General features: G+C 47.8%; 1 protein-coding gene across 1 annotated transcript in view; it reads left to right on the top strand.

Moving 5' to 3' along the window:
• CSMD2 (CUB and Sushi multiple domains 2) overlaps nt 1–18,384 on the top strand; it is a 676,782-nt gene that overhangs the window by 222,436 nt on the left and 435,962 nt on the right. The window lies entirely within an intron of this gene.

Here is an 18,384-nt window from a genome sequence, read left to right as displayed (position 1 = left end):
TTAAATTGAAGTGTAGTTGATTTACAATGCTGTGTTAGTTTCAGGTGTACAGCAACATGATACAGATACACATATATATATTCTTTTTCAGATTATTTTCCATTATAGGTTATTACAAGATATAGAATATAGTTCTCTGTGCTATACAGTAGGACCTTGTTATTTATTTTATATATGATAGTATATAAAATATACTATCATATATAAAATAGTATATTTTAAAATACACTATTTTATTTATAATAGTATATATATCTGTTAATCCCAAGCTCCTAATTTATCCTCCCCCACCCCTGGCTTCCCCTTTGGTAACCATAAATTTGTTTTCTTTGTGAATCTGTTTCTGTTTTGTAAATAAGTTCATTTATATCATTTTTTTTAAGATTCTACATGTAAATGATGTATGGTATTTGTCTTCTCTGACTTACTTCACTTAGTGTGATAATCTTTAGGTCCATTCATGTTGCTGCAAATGGCATTATTTCATTCTTTTTGATGGCTCAGTAATATTCCATTGTGTGTGTGTGTGTGTGTGTGTGTGTGTGTGTGTGTAATATCTTCTTTATCCATTCATTTGTTGATGCACATTTAGTTTGCTTCCATGTTTTGTCTATGGTAAATACTGCTGTTATGAACATTGGGTGCATGTATCTTTTCGAGTTAGAGTTTTCCTCTTTTCTGGATATATGCCCAGGAGCAGGATTGCTGGATCATATGGCAACTCTATTTTTAGTTTTTTAAGGAACCTCCATACTGTTCTCCATAGTGGCTGCACCAATGTACATTCCCACCAACAGTGCAGGAGGGTTCCCTTATCTCCACATTTCCCTCCTCTCCAGCATTTATTATTTGTAGACTTTCTGCTAATGGCCATTCTGATTGGTGTGAGGTGGTACCTCCTTGTAGTTTTGATTTGCAATTCTCTAATAATTAGTGATGTGGAGCATCTTTTCATGTGCCTGTTGGCCATCTGTATGTCTTCTTTGGAAAATGCCTATTTAGGTCTTCTGCCCATTTTTTGATTGGGTTGTGTTTTTGATATTGAGCTGTTTGTATATTTTGGAATTTAAGCCCTTGTTGGTCGCATTGTTTGCAAATATTTTCTCCCATGCTGTAGGTTGTCTTTTCATTTTGTTGATGGTTTCCTATAAGTTTGATTAGGTCCCATTTGTTTACTTTTGCTTTTATTTCTTTTGCCTTGGTAGACTGAGTGAAGAAAACATTGGTACAATATATATCTGAGAATGTTTGCCTATGTTCTCTTCTAGGAGTTTTACAGTGTCATGTCTTCTATTTAAGTCTTTAAGCCGTTTTGAGTTTATTTTTGTGTGTGGTGTGAGGGAGTGTTCTAACTTCATTGATTTACATGTGGCTGTCCAGCTTTCCCAACACCATTTGCTGAAGAGACTGTTCTCCATCGTATGTTCTTGCCTCCTTTGTTGAAGATTAATTGACTGTAGGCATGTGGGTTTATTTCTGGGGTCTCTATTCTGTTCCATTGAGCCATACGTCTGTTTTTGTGTGCAATACCATACTGTTTTGATTACTATAGCTTTATAGTATTGTCTGAAGTCTGGGAGGATTATGCCTCCAGCTTTGTCTAATACATATTGCATACATGCATATATTGTGAATATATATATGATTGAGATTATAATACATGTAGATATTTTTAACCACCTTATACAAACTGTGACATCATGAGAAGGGTTTCCTTATGCCACCAACAATGCCCAGCATCTTGAAAGCTCCACCCAGCCTGTCTATCCTCATCTCCCACTTACTCCCCTGCAAACTGGCCTTTGCAGCAAATATTTTGCATCACGTTGCCAAGTCAGATGGGAATTGTTTTGGCCCTTATATTCCTTGATGTCTCAACAGGCGTTTGCATTCCTGACCACTCTTTCCTTCTTGAAACCCTCATCTTGAAATCCCATGGATCTCCGAACACCCAGGTATAAGTCTAGGAGGATTGTTTCAAGGAGTTGAGAAGTGATTGGAACAAGTAGCTCTCCTTGGGTTCAAGTTTAGAGGAAGGTTTTCTGTAATTACTATCAGAAGACTAGCTCGAGGAGAAGCAGCTCCCTCCTTCCACCATAGGCTCACACCCATTTTACTGTCTACACGAGCAATGGAAAATACTTGGCACATAGATCCCTTTCTCTTCTACCATTCCCATGGGAGGCATAATTAATTGATCATAACACCCTTCCTGCTTGAGTCCGGAGGCAGCTGTGAATTCTTTCCAAACAGGCAAGCCACAAACAATCAATCTGAGTTGCCGCTTGACTCCGTGTTTGTTTAGCCCTCCTCACCCAATAGAATTGGCCTCAGCCTTGTTGGTCCTTTTTGATGGAGCCTCGGGAAGCTAGTCTCCTTTCTCGCCTTCCTAAGTCCCCTCCTCTCAGGCCCCCTTTCTAACATGGGATAACTTGGGACATGTCTCTCTTCATATGATTGATACCGGGAATGTCCAAACCAATCAGGTGAGACCTTGGCCCCTACACACCAGTGTGTGGCCCTGAGTGGCCTAACCGTGGTCTGAATCTGCTGTTTCCACTCTTCCTGATAGCACTTCTACCCACTCCCTACCCAGAGGATGCCACGGTTTAACACTCTGATCTTCCAAGGAGAGGCGTCAGAGTTATGACATGGTAATAGAATGTGAAACATGATAGTAAATGAAATTAAGTATTTAAGCTGTGAAATGGAAAACAGTTCTCGTTCCTTTTACAGAACTATAAATATCAGACTTTTTTAATCAATGTGGAAACTAAAGACAATTGTAGCCCAAATATCAGAGGCAGAGGGACTATCACCCTGTCCTCTGAAGTACAGTTCACATCGGTAGCCCATCTTAATGAGGTGGAAATCTACAATCCCTCCAAGTATTTTCAGGAATCTTTGTCAGCTCTAGCTTCCTTTGAACCTTGAACTCACTGCCATGCCTCACCTCCCTTGGTTCTGCTCTGCCAACCTAGGTTGAAAACTTGGCCCATTTTTCCTGACCCCGCCCCAAAACAAAGACAAAACCATCAACAAAGGTGTTGGCATGCAGCACAGCCTTTACTGGAGGTTTGTGGCAATGCAGGGACTTCACATCTCAACAATGCAAGTGGCTTGAAATGAAAATCGGAGCAGTCAGGAACCCCAGAGCCTTTCGGCCCCTCCCCCTGGAAGCTTCTCCCTGGCTTCTGTCTTGGCAAGCCCCAGCTTCCCTGTGATGTGCGTTGGCCCCTCTCCTCTCACTCCAGTCTCCTCCACTTTGCTGCCTCTTGACCTTGGCCCCGTCTCAGGACTTCTGTCGACTTCTTAGGCACAAGAGCCCGGTTGCCCTTGGTTTGCCATCTTCTTACAGGCTGATGTCTCCCTCCCCGACCCAAGCTCTTTAGGTATAGGGTGATATTGTCTCTAACATAGAGAGCTTTCACTTGGAAGAAACCCTGGGGCTGGCTGTTAAAATATCTTTGTTGTTAACCCACTAGTCAAAGAGAAGATGAGGGCTGCCTCATGGAGGGCTTCCTTTGCCGGGTCAGACCATGGCCCCGCAATGCAGGGTCTGCACGTCCCGGCATGGGGGCAGCGAGGGCTGGCTTTTCAGTGGGCGGAGTGGGCTGGGGTGACAGCGCTCCCCTAGTGTTCACATCACAGCAGTAATTCATGGACGTGGAGAGCCTTTGGGGGCCACAGCTCTCCCCCAAGTCGCTCCTGATTCTCTCTCAACCTCTCAGATGACGATGATTCTTTCTTTCCCCACTCCTTCTCCACTGACTTTTCTCCTCCTCTTTCCCCTTAAAGCTAGAGGGCCCAGCATGGACTCTTCTCTGCGAATTTCTTGCCTCTCTTGGAATTTCTCATCCACTCCGAGGCTTCTACTGTTGCTTGGGGACGACTCTTCAGTCTCTACCTCCAACCCTCCCTCTGTCCTGAGCTTCAGGCCCACAATGGTATCAAACTCACCTGAAGCCCTCCCTAGAGGGTGCTTCAAATGCAGCCCGCCCAGATCCTAACTCCTTCTATTTTCCTAAACCTGCTCTTTTTGTTGCCTTCCCCAGCTCGGTGAAGAGTGTCACCATCCAAGGTGGCCAAGCCAGACACCACAGTGACATCTTTACACTCCTCACCCTACTTGCTCCCTGCACCCTTAGTCACCGTGACCTGGCAAATCCGTCTCTGCACTGACACTCCCCTCCACGCCTTTGCCGCTCTTCAGGGGTGATGGTCCCAGGCCCTCTCAGCTCTCGCCTGTCTCACTGCAAAGCGTCTCCAGTCACCCCACCACACACATGGCAATTCATTCTCCGCTGCAGGAGTGAACTTCCTAAGACACCGATCTGACAGCATCACACATTGCTCAGACTCCCGCCGGTGACTCTTTATCACTGACAGGGTCAAGTTCAGATTCCTTAGCATGGAGCACAGGGCCCTTCCGGAAGGAGTCCGAGGCCGACTTTTCTAAGTCCTCTCTAAGTAGCTTGCAATTAGCCACACCAAAAATGCTCCCTTCCAGAATGCACACACCAAGGAAGCCAGCCGAGCACGTGAAATCTTGCTTTCAGAAGGGCTTCGAGCCCCGGAGACTCCCCGGGGCCTGAGGGGCCTGAGACGAAACTCTGCTCAAAACTGGGAGGGAACAAAATGCTGTCCCACTCTCCGAGCCCCCAGGGCCCTCCACTCCCTGCGATTCGGGTCCGTTTCTCTGTTCTAATTCACCACATGCTGCAAGAATAGCATGAGAAGCAGCCTCAATAATGTCTGTGATTTTCTGAAAGTGATCTTCCAAACTGCCCTTCCTTAGTAGGCTGAGCTGAAAGGAACAGAGAACGGTGCTCCCCGTGTGCCTCATGGTACCAGGAGCTGTGGTCATGCCAGGGTTAATGGGTTCAGACTCAGGGAGGATTAAACCTTTCTTTCTCTCGTGTAGAACTCTCAAGGGCTGGCATCTGTAAGTGGATAAACCGCATCCACTGGGCAGTGGTCCGTCAATCCTGTCCGTAAATACTTGCTGAGTGAACCGATGGCTGGATGGGTCTAATTCACCATCAGGATTATGTAGGCATACGAGCCCGAAAGGGAAATTACTGGCCTGGGTTCGCCAACCTGCCTGGCAGCTAGTAGTGACACGAGCTCTTTGAGTCCAAGGCTTCACAGGGCAGTTTGGAGGGTGGTGCCTCTGCCTCAAACAGCAAACGCCACCCGCCTGGCTGAAAGGTGAGCTCAGTCTGGAGACACAGCCCAGACCAAGAGGGAATGGGGGCCATCTAGGGTCTGGGGGCAGAGCAGGTGCCAAGTCTCACCTCGAAGGAGGCCCAGCCCAAGGCTACTAGTCCGTCAAGGCTTGGCCCAGGTGGAAGAGGGAAGGAGGCAAGGTCTCCCTTCACTTTGTGTCACTTTTGGCACCTTTTCAAAGGCAGAAGTCCCTGGGAGCCCTGAACCTTGCGGAACCTCTTTGATCCATAAGAAGGGAGACCATGTGGATTTCAGCAACAGGCCCCTGACTTGTGAGGGACATTGGCCCTAGATCAAAGAGGGCCGCATGGGGAAGGAATCGGGTTCAGATGCTCTGGGGGCTGAGAGGCAGGTGGTGGAGAGAAAGCATCCTGAACAAGAAAGACTTGGCCCCTGAAGTCCAAGCCCAACACTGCAGGCTGCCCCCAAACCCAGGGAGACAGGGATTTGGTCTGCAGCAGCTTGGGCGGCCAGTGCCCAGATGCACTGCAGATTTTTTGGCCCCAGGGAGAGGAACCTGTGCAATCTGAGACAGAAGCAGTGTCAGGCATGGAAAGAGCATGGATTCAAACAGGCCTACGTTCAACCCTAGCCATGCCAGCTCAGAGCTGTGGGTCACCGGCTAAACCCTTCTGAGTTTTAAAGCGGGGACATGAGTAGTGGCCTTAAAGGGTGATTGCTTACTTGTTCATTCACTCAGGATTTAACACCTTTTGCTTGAGTACCTACTATGTGCCAGCCAGTCACTGACTCAGTCCTTATTTATTAACTGCCGTATTTATTAAGCGCCAGACATTGTTCTAGATGCAGAGAATTGCAGTGATGAGTAAGTCAGACTGAGTTCCATGATCTCAGGGTGTTTGCATTTTAGCATCCTCAGGCAGAAAACAGGCAAAAAATCAAATAAACAAATTTCAGATCACAATAGGAACTATGAGGGAAATCAAGTAACTAATAACAAGGAAGGCTGCTTTAGAGGGAGCTGTTAGGAGGGGACTCTCTGAGGAGGTGGCATTTGAACTGAGTCCCTAATGACAAGAAGGAACCTGTTATGTGATGACCTGGGGAAGGGCATTCCCAGCAAAAGGAACAGCAGGTGTAAAGGCCCTGAGGTGGGAGAGAGCCTGTTAGAGGAACAGAAAACAGACCCACAGCGGTCAACATAGAGTTGGGGGGGGCGGCAAGGGGAGTGGGTGGGGCTGTGGTGGAGCAGGACCAGAAGTGTGGGTTTGCTTCTAAATTCAGGAGGGAGCCGGGGAAGGCTTTTCAGCATTTTCTGAAATGATCACCCTGGGTGCTAGAAGGGAGAGGGATTGTAGCTGGCAAGAGGCACAACTAGGAGGCCAGTTAGGAGGCAGCTACTGCAAGTGTGCAGGCTGGAGACGACGCATCTCCGTCAAGGGTGGCCGTGGTAGAGGTGGAGGGAAGGGGGTAAACTGGGGCCGTGGTTCAGGGGCACAGCCAACAGCCTTGCTGCTGGAAGGCATGTAGGTGCTGATGGAACAAAGGGCCAGGGTTGACTCCTAGGCTCTTTCTGGAGTGCTGGCAGGGTGGGGATGCCAGTGACCAAGATGGGGACGGCTGGGACAGGGAGTAGGAAGTGTGTGCCCTAAATACGGTCACAAGAGCTCATTTTGTCCGGGTCAAGTTTGAGATGCCTGTGAGATCTCCAAGTAGGGGGTATCAGTTCTGTGGCTGGGGGTGGTTCCAAGCTAGAAAGAGATCAGGAGAGGGGTGAGAGGCCCTGCGTGGCAATGGAGATAGCCAGGAGGGTCTGGGGACTGCATGCTGGGCCCCCTTGTGCTGTTCAAATTATACAACATACAGAAAGCACCAAATACCATGCCAGGCAGTGTGGACCTTGAGTGATTCTAAGCCCAGGGACTTGGCATGGACCATGGCTCCCAGAGGGCATTCCTAACTGCGGGGTCCCTCTACTACCGCTGGGGTCACTAGTCCTTCTCCTGTCGCCTTTGCCATCACTGCTGTTACTGTTACAGAACCAGAACCACGCAGAACATGGGCTCTGGAGTCCGATCACCTGGATTCAAATCCTGGCCTTGCCACTCACACCCACTAGCTGAGTGACTGTGGGTGTGAGTGCCCTTCTCTGTGCCCTGGTTTTCTCACCTGTGAATTACAATAACAATAGTACTTAACTCAGAAGGTGAAGTGAGGCTCAAGTTGATCAATACTCCACTCGCAGCAGAGGGCCTTGTTCACAGTAATGACTCAGTGGCAGTTAGCTGTCGTGATTCTCACAGCCACGGCCGTGACTGGCCGGCATTTATCAAGCACTTAACGATATGCCAGACCTTGTGTTATCTAATTTAATCCTTACAAAAATTCCAGGAGGTTAAGATCTTACAGTGAGGGAACTGAGACCTGGTGAGGTGAGGTTCTTTGCCTGGGGTCGCACAGCTAGAGGGTGATTCTGCCCAAGTCCATGTGCCTACCAGCCACGACCTTGGCCTTCCCCGTCTACTGTAGACAAGCACGATGGCCTGTGACCGATGGCAAGAGACTCATGATGGCACCGTTACTTCCAGAGCTCCTGCAGTTTGGTCCGGGACCCAACAACTTGGTCCCCTCATAGGTACATCCCCTGCACGGGTCCACCAGGCCAGGGACTGCCCCGTCTCCTGCGGTTTCCCTTTGACCTTCCTCTTTTTTTTTTAAATACAATTTTTTTTAAAATTTTATTTATTTATTTATTTACTTATTATTTATGTATGTATTTATTATTTATGGCTGTGTTGGGTCTTCGTTTCTGTGCGAGGGCTTTCTCCAGTTGCGGCAAGCGGGGACCACTCTTCATCGCGGTGCGCGGGCCTCTCACTATCGCGGCCTCTCTTGTTGCGGAGCACAGGCTCCAGACGCACAGGCTCAGCAATTGTGGCTCACGGGCCTAGTCGCTCCGTGGCATGTGGGATCTTCCCAGACCAGGGCTCGAACCCGTGTCCCCTGCATTGGCAGGCAGATTCTCAACCACTGCGCCACCAGGGAAGCCCTGACCTTCCTCTTGAACTTGTACCAGGAGCTCTTTAGGAGAGAAGCCCCAGGGAAAGGGCCTGAGGTGGTTCTGCTGGGCAGATGCCACTTTGGGGTGGGGGCCAGGGTCTGGAGGACCAGGGTCTCTTATGAAGAAACCTGACCCAAGTCTCACCCACCTCTACCTGAGCATGGGTGGCGGGGTCCTAGCTGTGGAGACTGCACAAAGCCTCTGCCTCAGGCCCCTCAGGCAGAGAAGAGGGGGAGTGGGGGGTGGCTTCTCCCACCTGGAAATCCCCTCTCCAGGATCTGGGGCTTCCAGAAGCCCAGGTCAAGACTGGCATTGCAGTGACCAAGGCCTGAGAGGCAGAGAAATAGGTGGATAATGGCGTGGGTCTGGAGTCAGAGAGTTACGGATTCGAATCCTGGCTCCAACATTTAGTAGCCAGGTGACCGTGGGCAAGTTTTAAAAACTCTCTGAGCTTCAGTTTCCTCATCTGTAAAATGTGGGTGACATAACACCTATCTCTTTGAGCAGTTTGAGGATTAACTGAGAAAATGCAGGTACAGCATTTAGCATGATGCCTGGCCTGTAATGAAAGTGCAACAAAGAAGAGGTACATAGCCGAATACCATGTCCTGTTTACGTTCCTCCTCTCAGAAGGTCACCTCGGGGGAAGTATCTACGAAGAATTCTGGGGGTGGCGGAAATAGCAGTGCTCTCGGGCAATTGGCAATTTCTTAATTTTAAGAAGGGGTGTCCTTGATAAAACCAAGGATAAAGGGGCAGAATCCTGGGGCCCCAGAAGAGGGGACTGATGAGGTTGAGCAGGGACACTGAGCTGCACAGTACAGGGAAAGGGGGGAACACTGCTGGTGGCTTTGGGGCAGTGATGCCCTGGCTCTCTCAGCCTTGCACTTGAGTTGTAAGATGGTAGCTTCTCCCCAGTAGGGGGCCTATTGGAATTTTCCTTTCCTCAGAGGCTGAGTAGCCCTGGGGAGGGAGGATATGGATAGAACCCCAATGCCAAGGACCCCAAAGCTTCTAGGCATCCAAGATTGTGCCCTGGAATTGGCCTGAAATGGTGGGGGCGGGGGTGGGGAGGAATACAATGTAGGTTCCTCCATTCCTACCTGAAATTTGTGAGTCACTGGAGAGTTAACAGACATCAAAGGGAGCTGAGGGATAGTTCTCTAAAATTATAGTTAATTGAGGAAATTTCAGTGGAACTTAAAGACAATCATAAATAAAGTCATAAACTTGGAAAGGCAACTATCAGCATAACACACCTGCACCCAAGAATATACATGACTTAATAGCAATGGAGAATGCCCATCGCCACAGAAGGAGAAAGTGTAAATTAATATTTTAGGAGTGTGGTGTCAGCTGAAGGTTATATTATATGATTCTGAAGTTGTAACCCTGAAATATGATACCTTGTTTAAAGTGTGAGAAAACCTCCAAACAACTTTTACAGCATCTTCAATCAAAACAGAATGGTGCAGGAACAAGGGTGTCAAGGGAGCCGAAGAGGCAGGGAAGACTCCAACGGCAAAGGTGCCATCTTCAGAGTAGACAGGTGCCTCTGGCTAGAGGGTCTTAAGCTCCGAGTGCTCAGTTCCAGCACAGTCTGGAAGTCATTGACTAAAACTGGGAAGTTTGACTGTCTCAGGATGGCTTACCAAACTGCTATCAAGCAGGGAGTATTACTGAGCCAAACCTGGGTCTGCTCGCCTGACGCACAGCAGAGCCAAACTACTGACACAGGATTGTGGTGAAGGAAAATACAGCGTTTATTGCAAGGCCAAGCAAAGAGAATGGGCAGCTCATGTTTAAAAGACCCGGACTCCCTGATGGCTTTCATGGAAGGGTTTTTAAAAGCAAGGTGAGGGAGAGGGTCACAGGGTGCCTGATCATCTCGTGGACATTTCTTCTGATTGGTTTGTGGTGAGGTAATTGGGAGTCAACATCGTCAACCTTCTGGTTCCAACAGATATGGGGTCTACATGCTGGTGGTCAGCATGCAGTTAACTTCTTTCACCTGGTGAGGGTTTTAGTCTCTGCAAAACAACACAAGGATATGCCTCAGAATATTGTCTATAGCCCTTGAGGAGGAACTAAAGGCCCTTGATTTTGTTTTATGGCCAAACTATTGTTATTTTGTCTTGCTTGACTCTTTTCCTTTGTTTCTGCATTTTTTCACTTTTCTAATTAAATGTACTCTTTGGAATTCGCGGAAGGCCTAGGACGCTAAACCTTTTTTTTTTTTTAACATCTTTATTGGAGTATAATTGCTTTACAATGGTGTGTTAGTTTCTGCTTTTTAACAAAGTGAACCAGCTCTACATATACATATATCCCCATATCTCCTCCCTCTTGCATCTCCCTCCCACCCTCCATATCCCACCCCTCTAGGTGGTCACAAAGCACCGAGCTGATCTCCCTGTGCTATGTAGCTGCTTCCCACTAGATATCTATTTTACATTTGGTAGTATATATATGTCCATGCCACTCTCTCACTTCGTCCCAGCTTACCCTTCCCCCCTCCTTGTGTCCTCAAGTCCATTCTCTACATCTGCATCTTTATTCCTGTCCTGCCCCTAGGTTCTTCAGAACCTTTTTTTTTTTTTTTTTTAGATTCCATATATATGTGTTAGCATACGGTATTTGTTTTACTCTTTCTGACTTACTTCACTGTGTATGATAGACTCTAGGTCCATCCACCTCACTACAAAAACTCAGTTTCATTTCTTTTTATGGCTGAGTAATATTCCATTGTACATATGTGCCACATCTTCTTTATCCATTCATCCGATGATGGACACTTAGGTTGCTTCCATGTCCTGGCTATTGTAAATAGAGCTGCAGTGAACATTGTGGTACATGACTCTTTTTGAATTATGGTTTTCTCAAGGTATATGCCCAGTAGTGGGATTGCTGGGTCATATGGTAGTTCTATTTTTAGTTTTTTAAGGAACCTCCATACTGTTCTCCATAGTGGCTGTATCAATTACATTCCCACCAACAGTGCAAGAGGTTTCACTTTTCTCCACACTCTCTCCAGCATTTATTGTTTGTAGATTTTTTTGATGATGGCCATTCAAACCGGTGTGAGGTGATACCTCATTGTAGTTTTGATTTGCATTTCTCTAATGATTAGTCATGTTGAGCATCCTTTCATGTGTTTCTTGGCAATCCTATATCTTCTTTGGAGAAATGTCTGTTTAGGTCTTCTGCCCATTTTTGGATTGGGTTGTTTGTTTTTTTTTTTGATATTGATCTGCATGAGCTGCTTGTAAAGTTTGGAGATTACTCCTTTGTCAGTTGCTTCGTTTGCAAATATTTTCTCCCATTCTGAGGGTTGTCTTTTCATCTTGTTTATGGTTTCCTCTGCTGTGCAGAAGCTTTTGTTTCATTAGGTCCCATTTGTTTATTTTTGTTTTTATTTCCATTACTCTAGGAGGTGGGTCAAAAAGGATCTTGCTCTGATTTATGTCGTGGAGTGTTCTGCCTATGTTTTCCTCTAAGAGTTTTATAGTGTCTGGCATTACATTTAGGTCTTTTGTCCATTTTGAGTTTATTTTTGTCTATGGTGTTAGGGAGTGTACTAATTTCATTCTTTTACATGTAGTTGTCCAGTTTTCCCAGCACCACTTATTGAAGAGGCTGTCTTTTCTCCATTGTATATTCTTGCCTCCTTTATCAAAGATAAGGTGACCATATATGTTTGGGTTTATCTCTGGGCTTTCTATCTTGTTCCGTTGATCTATATTTCTGTTTTTGTGCCAGTATCATACTGTCTTGATTACTGTAACTTTGTAGTATAGTCTGAAGTCTGGGAGCCTGATTCTTCCAGTTCCGTTTTTCTTTCTCAAGATTGCTTTGGCTATTCGGAGTCTTTTGTGTTTCCATACAAATTGTGAAATTTTTTTTTTGAACAGTCACTTTTGTTAATTATTTATTTATTTATTTATTTGTGGCTGTGTTGGGTCTTCGTTTCTGTGCGCGGGCTTTCTCTAGTTGCGGCAAGTGGGGGCCACTCTTCATCGTGGTGCACGGGCCTCTCATTATCGTGGCCTCTCTTGTTGCGGAGCACAGGCTCCAGACGCGCAGGCTCAGTAATTGTGGCTCACGGGCCTAGTTGCTCCGTGGCATGTGGGATCTTCCCAGACCAGGGCTCGAACCTGTTTCCCCTGCATTAGCAGGCAGATTCTCAACCACTGCGCCACCAGGGAAGCCCCAAATTGTGAAATTTTTTGTTCTAGTTCTGTGAAAAATGCCATTGGTCATTTGATAGGGATTGCGTTGAATCTGTAGGTTGCTTTGGGTAGTAGAGTCATTTTCACAGTGTTGATTCTTCCAATCCGAGAACATGGTCTATGTCTCCATCTGTTTGTATCACCTTTAATTTCTTTCATCAGTGTGTTATAGTTTTCTGCATACAGGTCTTTTGTCTCCTTAGGTAGGTTTATTCCTAGGTATTTTATTCTTTTTGTTGCAGTGGTAAATGGGAGTGTTTCCTTAATTTCTCTTTCAGATTTCTCATCATTAGTGTATAGGAATGCAAGAGATTTCTGTGCATTAATTTTGTATCCTGCTACTTTGCCAAATTCATTGATTAGCTCTAGTAGTTTTCTGGTAGCCTCTTTAGGATTCTCTATGTATAGTATCATGTCATCTGCAAACAGTGACCGTTTTACTTCTTCTTTTCCAATTTGGATTCCTTTTATTTCTTTTTCTTCTCTGATTGCTGTGGCTAACACTTCCAAAACTGTGTTGAATAATAGTGGTGAGAGTGGGCAACCTTGTCTTGTTCCTGATCTTAGTGGAAATGGTTTCAGTTTTTCACCATTGAGAATGATGTTGGCTGTGGGTTTGTCATATATGGCCTTTACTATGTTGAGGTAAGTTCCCTCTATGTCTACTTTCTGGAGGGTTTTTATCATAAATGGGTGTTGAATTTTGTCAAAAGCTTTTTCTGCATCTATTGAGATGATCATATGGTTTTTCTCCTTCAATTTGTTAGTATGGTTTATTACATTGATTGATTTGCATATATTGAAGAATCCTTGCATTCCTGAGATAAACCCCACTTGATCATGGTGTATGATCCTTTTAATGTGCTGTTGGATTCTGTTTGCTAGTATTTTGTTGAGAATTTTTGCATCTATGTTCATCAGTGATATTGACCTGTAGTTTTCTTTCTTTGTGACATCTTTGTCTGGTTTTGGTATCATGGTGGAGGCTGATACCAAAGGAGGCTGATGGTGGAGGCTAAAGCTTTTTTAGAAACAAGAGGTGGGGGATACTGGGGGTGGGAGGGGAAGGGTCTGTCCCTGGGAATATCCAACAGGGTCCTGCTTGGTTTCAAGAAGTGTGATGTAGTTGAGGAGACCACAGTCCTGTCCAGAGAGACTCAGCTGGAATCCTGAGTTGGCCACGTACTGCATCACCTTCTGAAAGTTACCTTCTGAACCTTTCTGAGCTTCAGTTTCCTGTTTCATTTATTTGTTCAACAGATATTTATTGGGTGCCTGCTATGCACTAGGAAATGTGGTAGCTGCTGGGGACAGAACAGACATGGCCCCTGCCCTCATGGACTTTACTGTCTAGACATTAAATAAATTACTAAGTTGATCAACTGATTATGGGAAAGTATGTGGTGCTCTAAAAGTATATGATGGGGAGAAGGGGTATTCTGTTTCTGGAACGATCCTTGAGAAGCAAAACTTAGACTGGGACCTAAAGGCTAAGGAGGGGCCTGCCAGGCCCAAGGAGGTAGGGAAGAAGTTTTCAGAAAGAGAAGGTAGCACTTTCAAAGGTCCTTGGGCAGAGAGATGCTTGGTGCAAGAGAAGAGCTGGGAGGAGGCTGGTGTGGTTACAGAAAGTGGGCAGGTAGAGGCTGGTATGAGGCGAGGCCCTATGAGGTTCTTGTCAGCCCCTGGATAGGATATTCTGAGTGACAGTGGAGTTGTCGAAGGTCCCTACAGAAGGGCGTGGCATCATCAGGTCTGTACTGTTTGGGATCACTCAGGCTTCTTTGTGAGGAATGGGTATGCTGGGGCAGGAGGGATGCTTAGACACAGGAGGGAGACTTCATGGCTGGGCTTGGACCACTGTGTGGCTTAGGGTAGAGCAGATGCAGTGAAGACAGGAGACCGAATCAAGAGCCGCTTAGAAGGACAGACAGGCTTTGGTCGCTGTTGGGTGTGGGGTGCAGGAGGGCTTGAGGATGTCCCCCAGCTCTGGCATGAGGCATGGGGTGAATAGTACTGACACCCTCCCTCCAAGACAGGAAACTGGAAGAAGGCTGAGTGTCTTGGGAGGAGAGGATGAGGACGGTCTTGGTCAGGGTGTGTTGGGAACGACATATGATGGATACCTAGAAGGGTTTCTAGGACCAGGAACCAGGCAGGAGACTGAGGAGTCATTCTCTCTCCCCCAAGACCTGCTTCCCCTCCAGCCTTCCTTGCTGCTGCGTCATCATCTAGATGCGCAGACCGTGCGGACCGCGGGCCTGTTGGAGACCCCTGCACACATCGTGGCAGCTGGGGCTGGCTCAGGGTCCCTGTGCTCCTGACACTGCCCCCTCGCCTTTCCACTGAGGACTTCCCCTCTGCCCTCCACCCGACTGCCCCTTCTCAGCCTCCTTTCAGGAGCCTCTGCTTCTGCCTGCTGCACGTTAAATGTCTTCTGTCCCCGGCCTTCTTCGCTCCCGTGGAGCCGGCTCCCTCTTCATCCTTCATGCACACTCCTGGCCTCTTGGTTTCTAGGCTCCAGGTCCTCGCTGCTGTGCTCCAGGCCCACCTGCCTATCCCTCTTGCACTCACATTCGGCGCGGGGGCGGGGAGGGGGTCATCGCTGTCCCGCGTCACTGCCATCGTCAGCACTGTTACCCTGTTAGAGACCTCAGCATGCTCTTTCCCTCCTCCCCTTCTGCACGGCCCACTCCCGGGTGGTGCTTCTCCCCCAGCCTCGTTCTTGAATCTCTCCTGTTCCTTCTCTCCCCTCCCACGGCCACGGGTTCAGGCTCTGACATCGGGTACAGCCTCTTCACCATCCTCCTCACTGCTGTCTCCCCACTGGGCACACTCGCCACCCCCCAAACCACAGCATCCATCCATCACGTGGGGACCAGAGTCATCTTTCTAAAGCAGGCCTGGGCTTTCACTCCCTGCTGACAAACTGGCAAGTCTACCCGACACCTGCAGGGTAGAATCCATCCCTTTAGCGAGACCACCAAGGCCTTTCTGAGCTGACCGCTACCTTCCTTTCCATGTCCACCCCACCAGACACCTCTGCATCCTGCACCTTCATCTGGAGGAAAGCCGATCACTCCCCAAGCACGCCACACCCATTCGGACCCCCTTACCTCCAGATGCCCTGTTTCCTCTGCCGGGAGCCCCTTATTTTTCTCTCCCTCCAGCACACTCCTACTCCTTTTTCAAGGCCCAGGTTAAGTGTGTCTTCTTTGACCATGATTTTCCTAACCTTCAGTGCAGCCAAGCTGAAGCCACTGTGGCCAGGGGTGTAGACACTTCCACCTGCTGTAGACAGGGCCAACGTGGGACTATTGGGGCCGACAGGCCCAGTGCTTGCTGGGAGCGACATTGACAAATCTCCCGCTTACTGGCTGGCTCCTGTAGCTTATCTCCCTAGTAATGGTCACGGTGAAGTTATTTACATCAGAAGGAGACGAACCCTGCCTTGAATGTCAAACTGCATAGGCTCCTGCCAGAGAGATATCCAGGGTGGAAATACCGTGTGATCTGATACAACAAACAAATAGCACCGGCAAACTAGATTTAAAGCTAGGCAAGGCAATCTGCCTACCTTCCCTCCCTCCCTCCTTCACAGGGCCTGGGCACCTGGATTGGAGGTAGTGAAAGAGAAAGGGAGGAGGAGAATAGAACCGCAGCTCCTTTCCTTGGTATCCGAGGCCCCTCACAGCACAGCCCTTGCCTTCCCGCCCAGCCCAGCTCCACCATTTCCACCTTGCTCTTTGAGTTCACACAGTCCTGACTAAGTCCCTAAATGACGCTCTCACCCCTGCAGCTGCCTTGCTCTTGCCTTTCCTCTGCCCAGGACACCCTTTCGCCTGATCCTACCGGGCAGTCAGCCCTCAGTTGAAGTGGATCCTGCCAGCTCAGCATTCAAAATGCAGTCAGTCACTGACTCCCTCTCACTGGTACCACCTGGTCCAGGCTACCATCATCTCTCTCCTGAATCATCACCATAGCCTCTACAAGCGCCTTGCTTCTGCCGTCTTCCTCTTTGGTCTGTTGTCTGCATAGCACCTCAAGGGATCCTGTTAATACACCAATCAGATCATGTCATCTGCTCAGAACCATCCGCTGGCTTCTCATCTCACTCAAGTTAAAGCCTAAACCCTAACAGTAGCCTCAAAGGTCCTCCATGGGGCCTTGTCCCTGCCACTCTCCTCCTCACTCCCAGTGCTCCGGGCCCTCGGGTCTCTTGATGCTCTTCAACAGTGCCAGGCCTCTGCACACCATAGCCTTTGCATTTGCTGTTCCACCTGGAATGCTCTTCCCCCAGATAACCAGCTGGCTTTCCCTCTCCCTCCTTCAGGTCTTGGCTCAGATGTCAGCTTCTCAGCAAGGCCTTCCCTGACCACCTTTCTGCAATGTCCATACCCCCACTTCCAGTGCAGAATACTCCCCATCCTCCTTCTGCATTTATCACCACCTCACTTACCATAGGGTTTACTTATTTATCTTGCATATTGTCTGTTTCCCTCTGACTGGAATGTAAGCTCCATGAGGGTAGGGATTTTCTTCTGTTTTATTTGCCGACGAATCCCTAGCACCTAGAAAAGTGCCTGACACATAATAGGCACTCAGTAAACATTTGTTGGATGAATGAATGTTTCAACACAAATGTTGCCTCCTGTGTGAAGCCTTCCCTAAGTCCCATCTGCTCTCACTGTGCCTCGACACCTCGGTTATAACAATTCTGGGGAGCCACTGCGTGTGAGAAACACTTGGGCAGGGATGAAATCAAGCTTTTCATGATGTAGTGCTGGTCCTGGCCCAGTGTCTGGCACGCAGTAGGTGCTCACTTAATGAGTGTGGGAGGGAAACATTCATGAGTACCTACTGAGTGAGGCGCCTTCACTTCTGTGCTCGTACATACCGAGGAGCTGGCATTTAGAAATGGGCTCATTCTCTTGAAATAGACCGTGACCCTGTAGAACGACATTCGTAAGAATAGTTCAGGGCCACTGAATAAACTCACTTTTATCTCCATCCCACACTGCTTCTGTTTATCCAACTGTCAGCTCCATCTCTCCACTGGGACATCCCCTGCACACACTCAGCCCTGGTGTCCAAAACTGAACCCTGGTTGCCTTCCACACCACAAGGTGCCCCCCTCCTGGGTTCCCTGCTGCAGGAAGCGGCAGCTTTCATGCATCCAGATGCTCGTAGCTGAAGCCTGGAATCCATCCCTCCAGACCACTAGTCCTGTAGATTCTACTTCCTATCTCTCAAGCAGGTCCTCCCCCCACCCTCCCAGGGCCTTAGCTCAGATCACATCTGGCCTCACCTTGACTTTGGTGACTCTGCACTCTCAAGGGCATCCTGCCCGCTCCCCCAGCTCAGACCTCGTCTATGCCACAGCCACAGTGGTCTTTCTAAGATGCAAATTTAATCCTGTTTCCTCACTGCCTTTGATCCTCAAGATGAAGTGGAAAGACAAGGAGAACTTGGCATCGGTTGGGCATCTAACACATGCTAGTCTCTGGCTAATGCTTGGTACTGTCACATTAATTATGCCATTCAGTTGTCATAAGAAACCATTCTACAGAGAAGCAGAATGAAGCTTAGAGAAATAAATCACCCAAGGTCCCATGGTTGGCAAACTGTGGAACCTGATTTCAAATCTACACCTTCCTGATCCTAAAATCCATTTTCTTTCCAATATGGTCCGCTGCTTCCAATCTTTTTTGGGCCCAGCACTCTCTGTCATGAGGCTCCTTCTACATTTCCAATACCATCGCCCATCATTCCTCTCTGTTCACTCTGTGTTAGGCCATCTAGAACTGTTTATCTTAGATATGCCTTGAGCTTTTGGGCTTCCATGCTTATGGCCTTTGGTTCTCTTTTCTCATAAATGCCTTTCCATTTCTTCTCTAATGATCTCCT

This window comes from Balaenoptera acutorostrata, chromosome 1, assembly GCF_949987535.1.
Source record: "Balaenoptera acutorostrata chromosome 1, mBalAcu1.1, whole genome shotgun sequence".
NCBI classification, from domain to species: domain Eukaryota; kingdom Metazoa; phylum Chordata; class Mammalia; order Artiodactyla; family Balaenopteridae; genus Balaenoptera; species Balaenoptera acutorostrata.
This window is presented reverse-complemented; position numbering and strand designations above follow the sequence as displayed.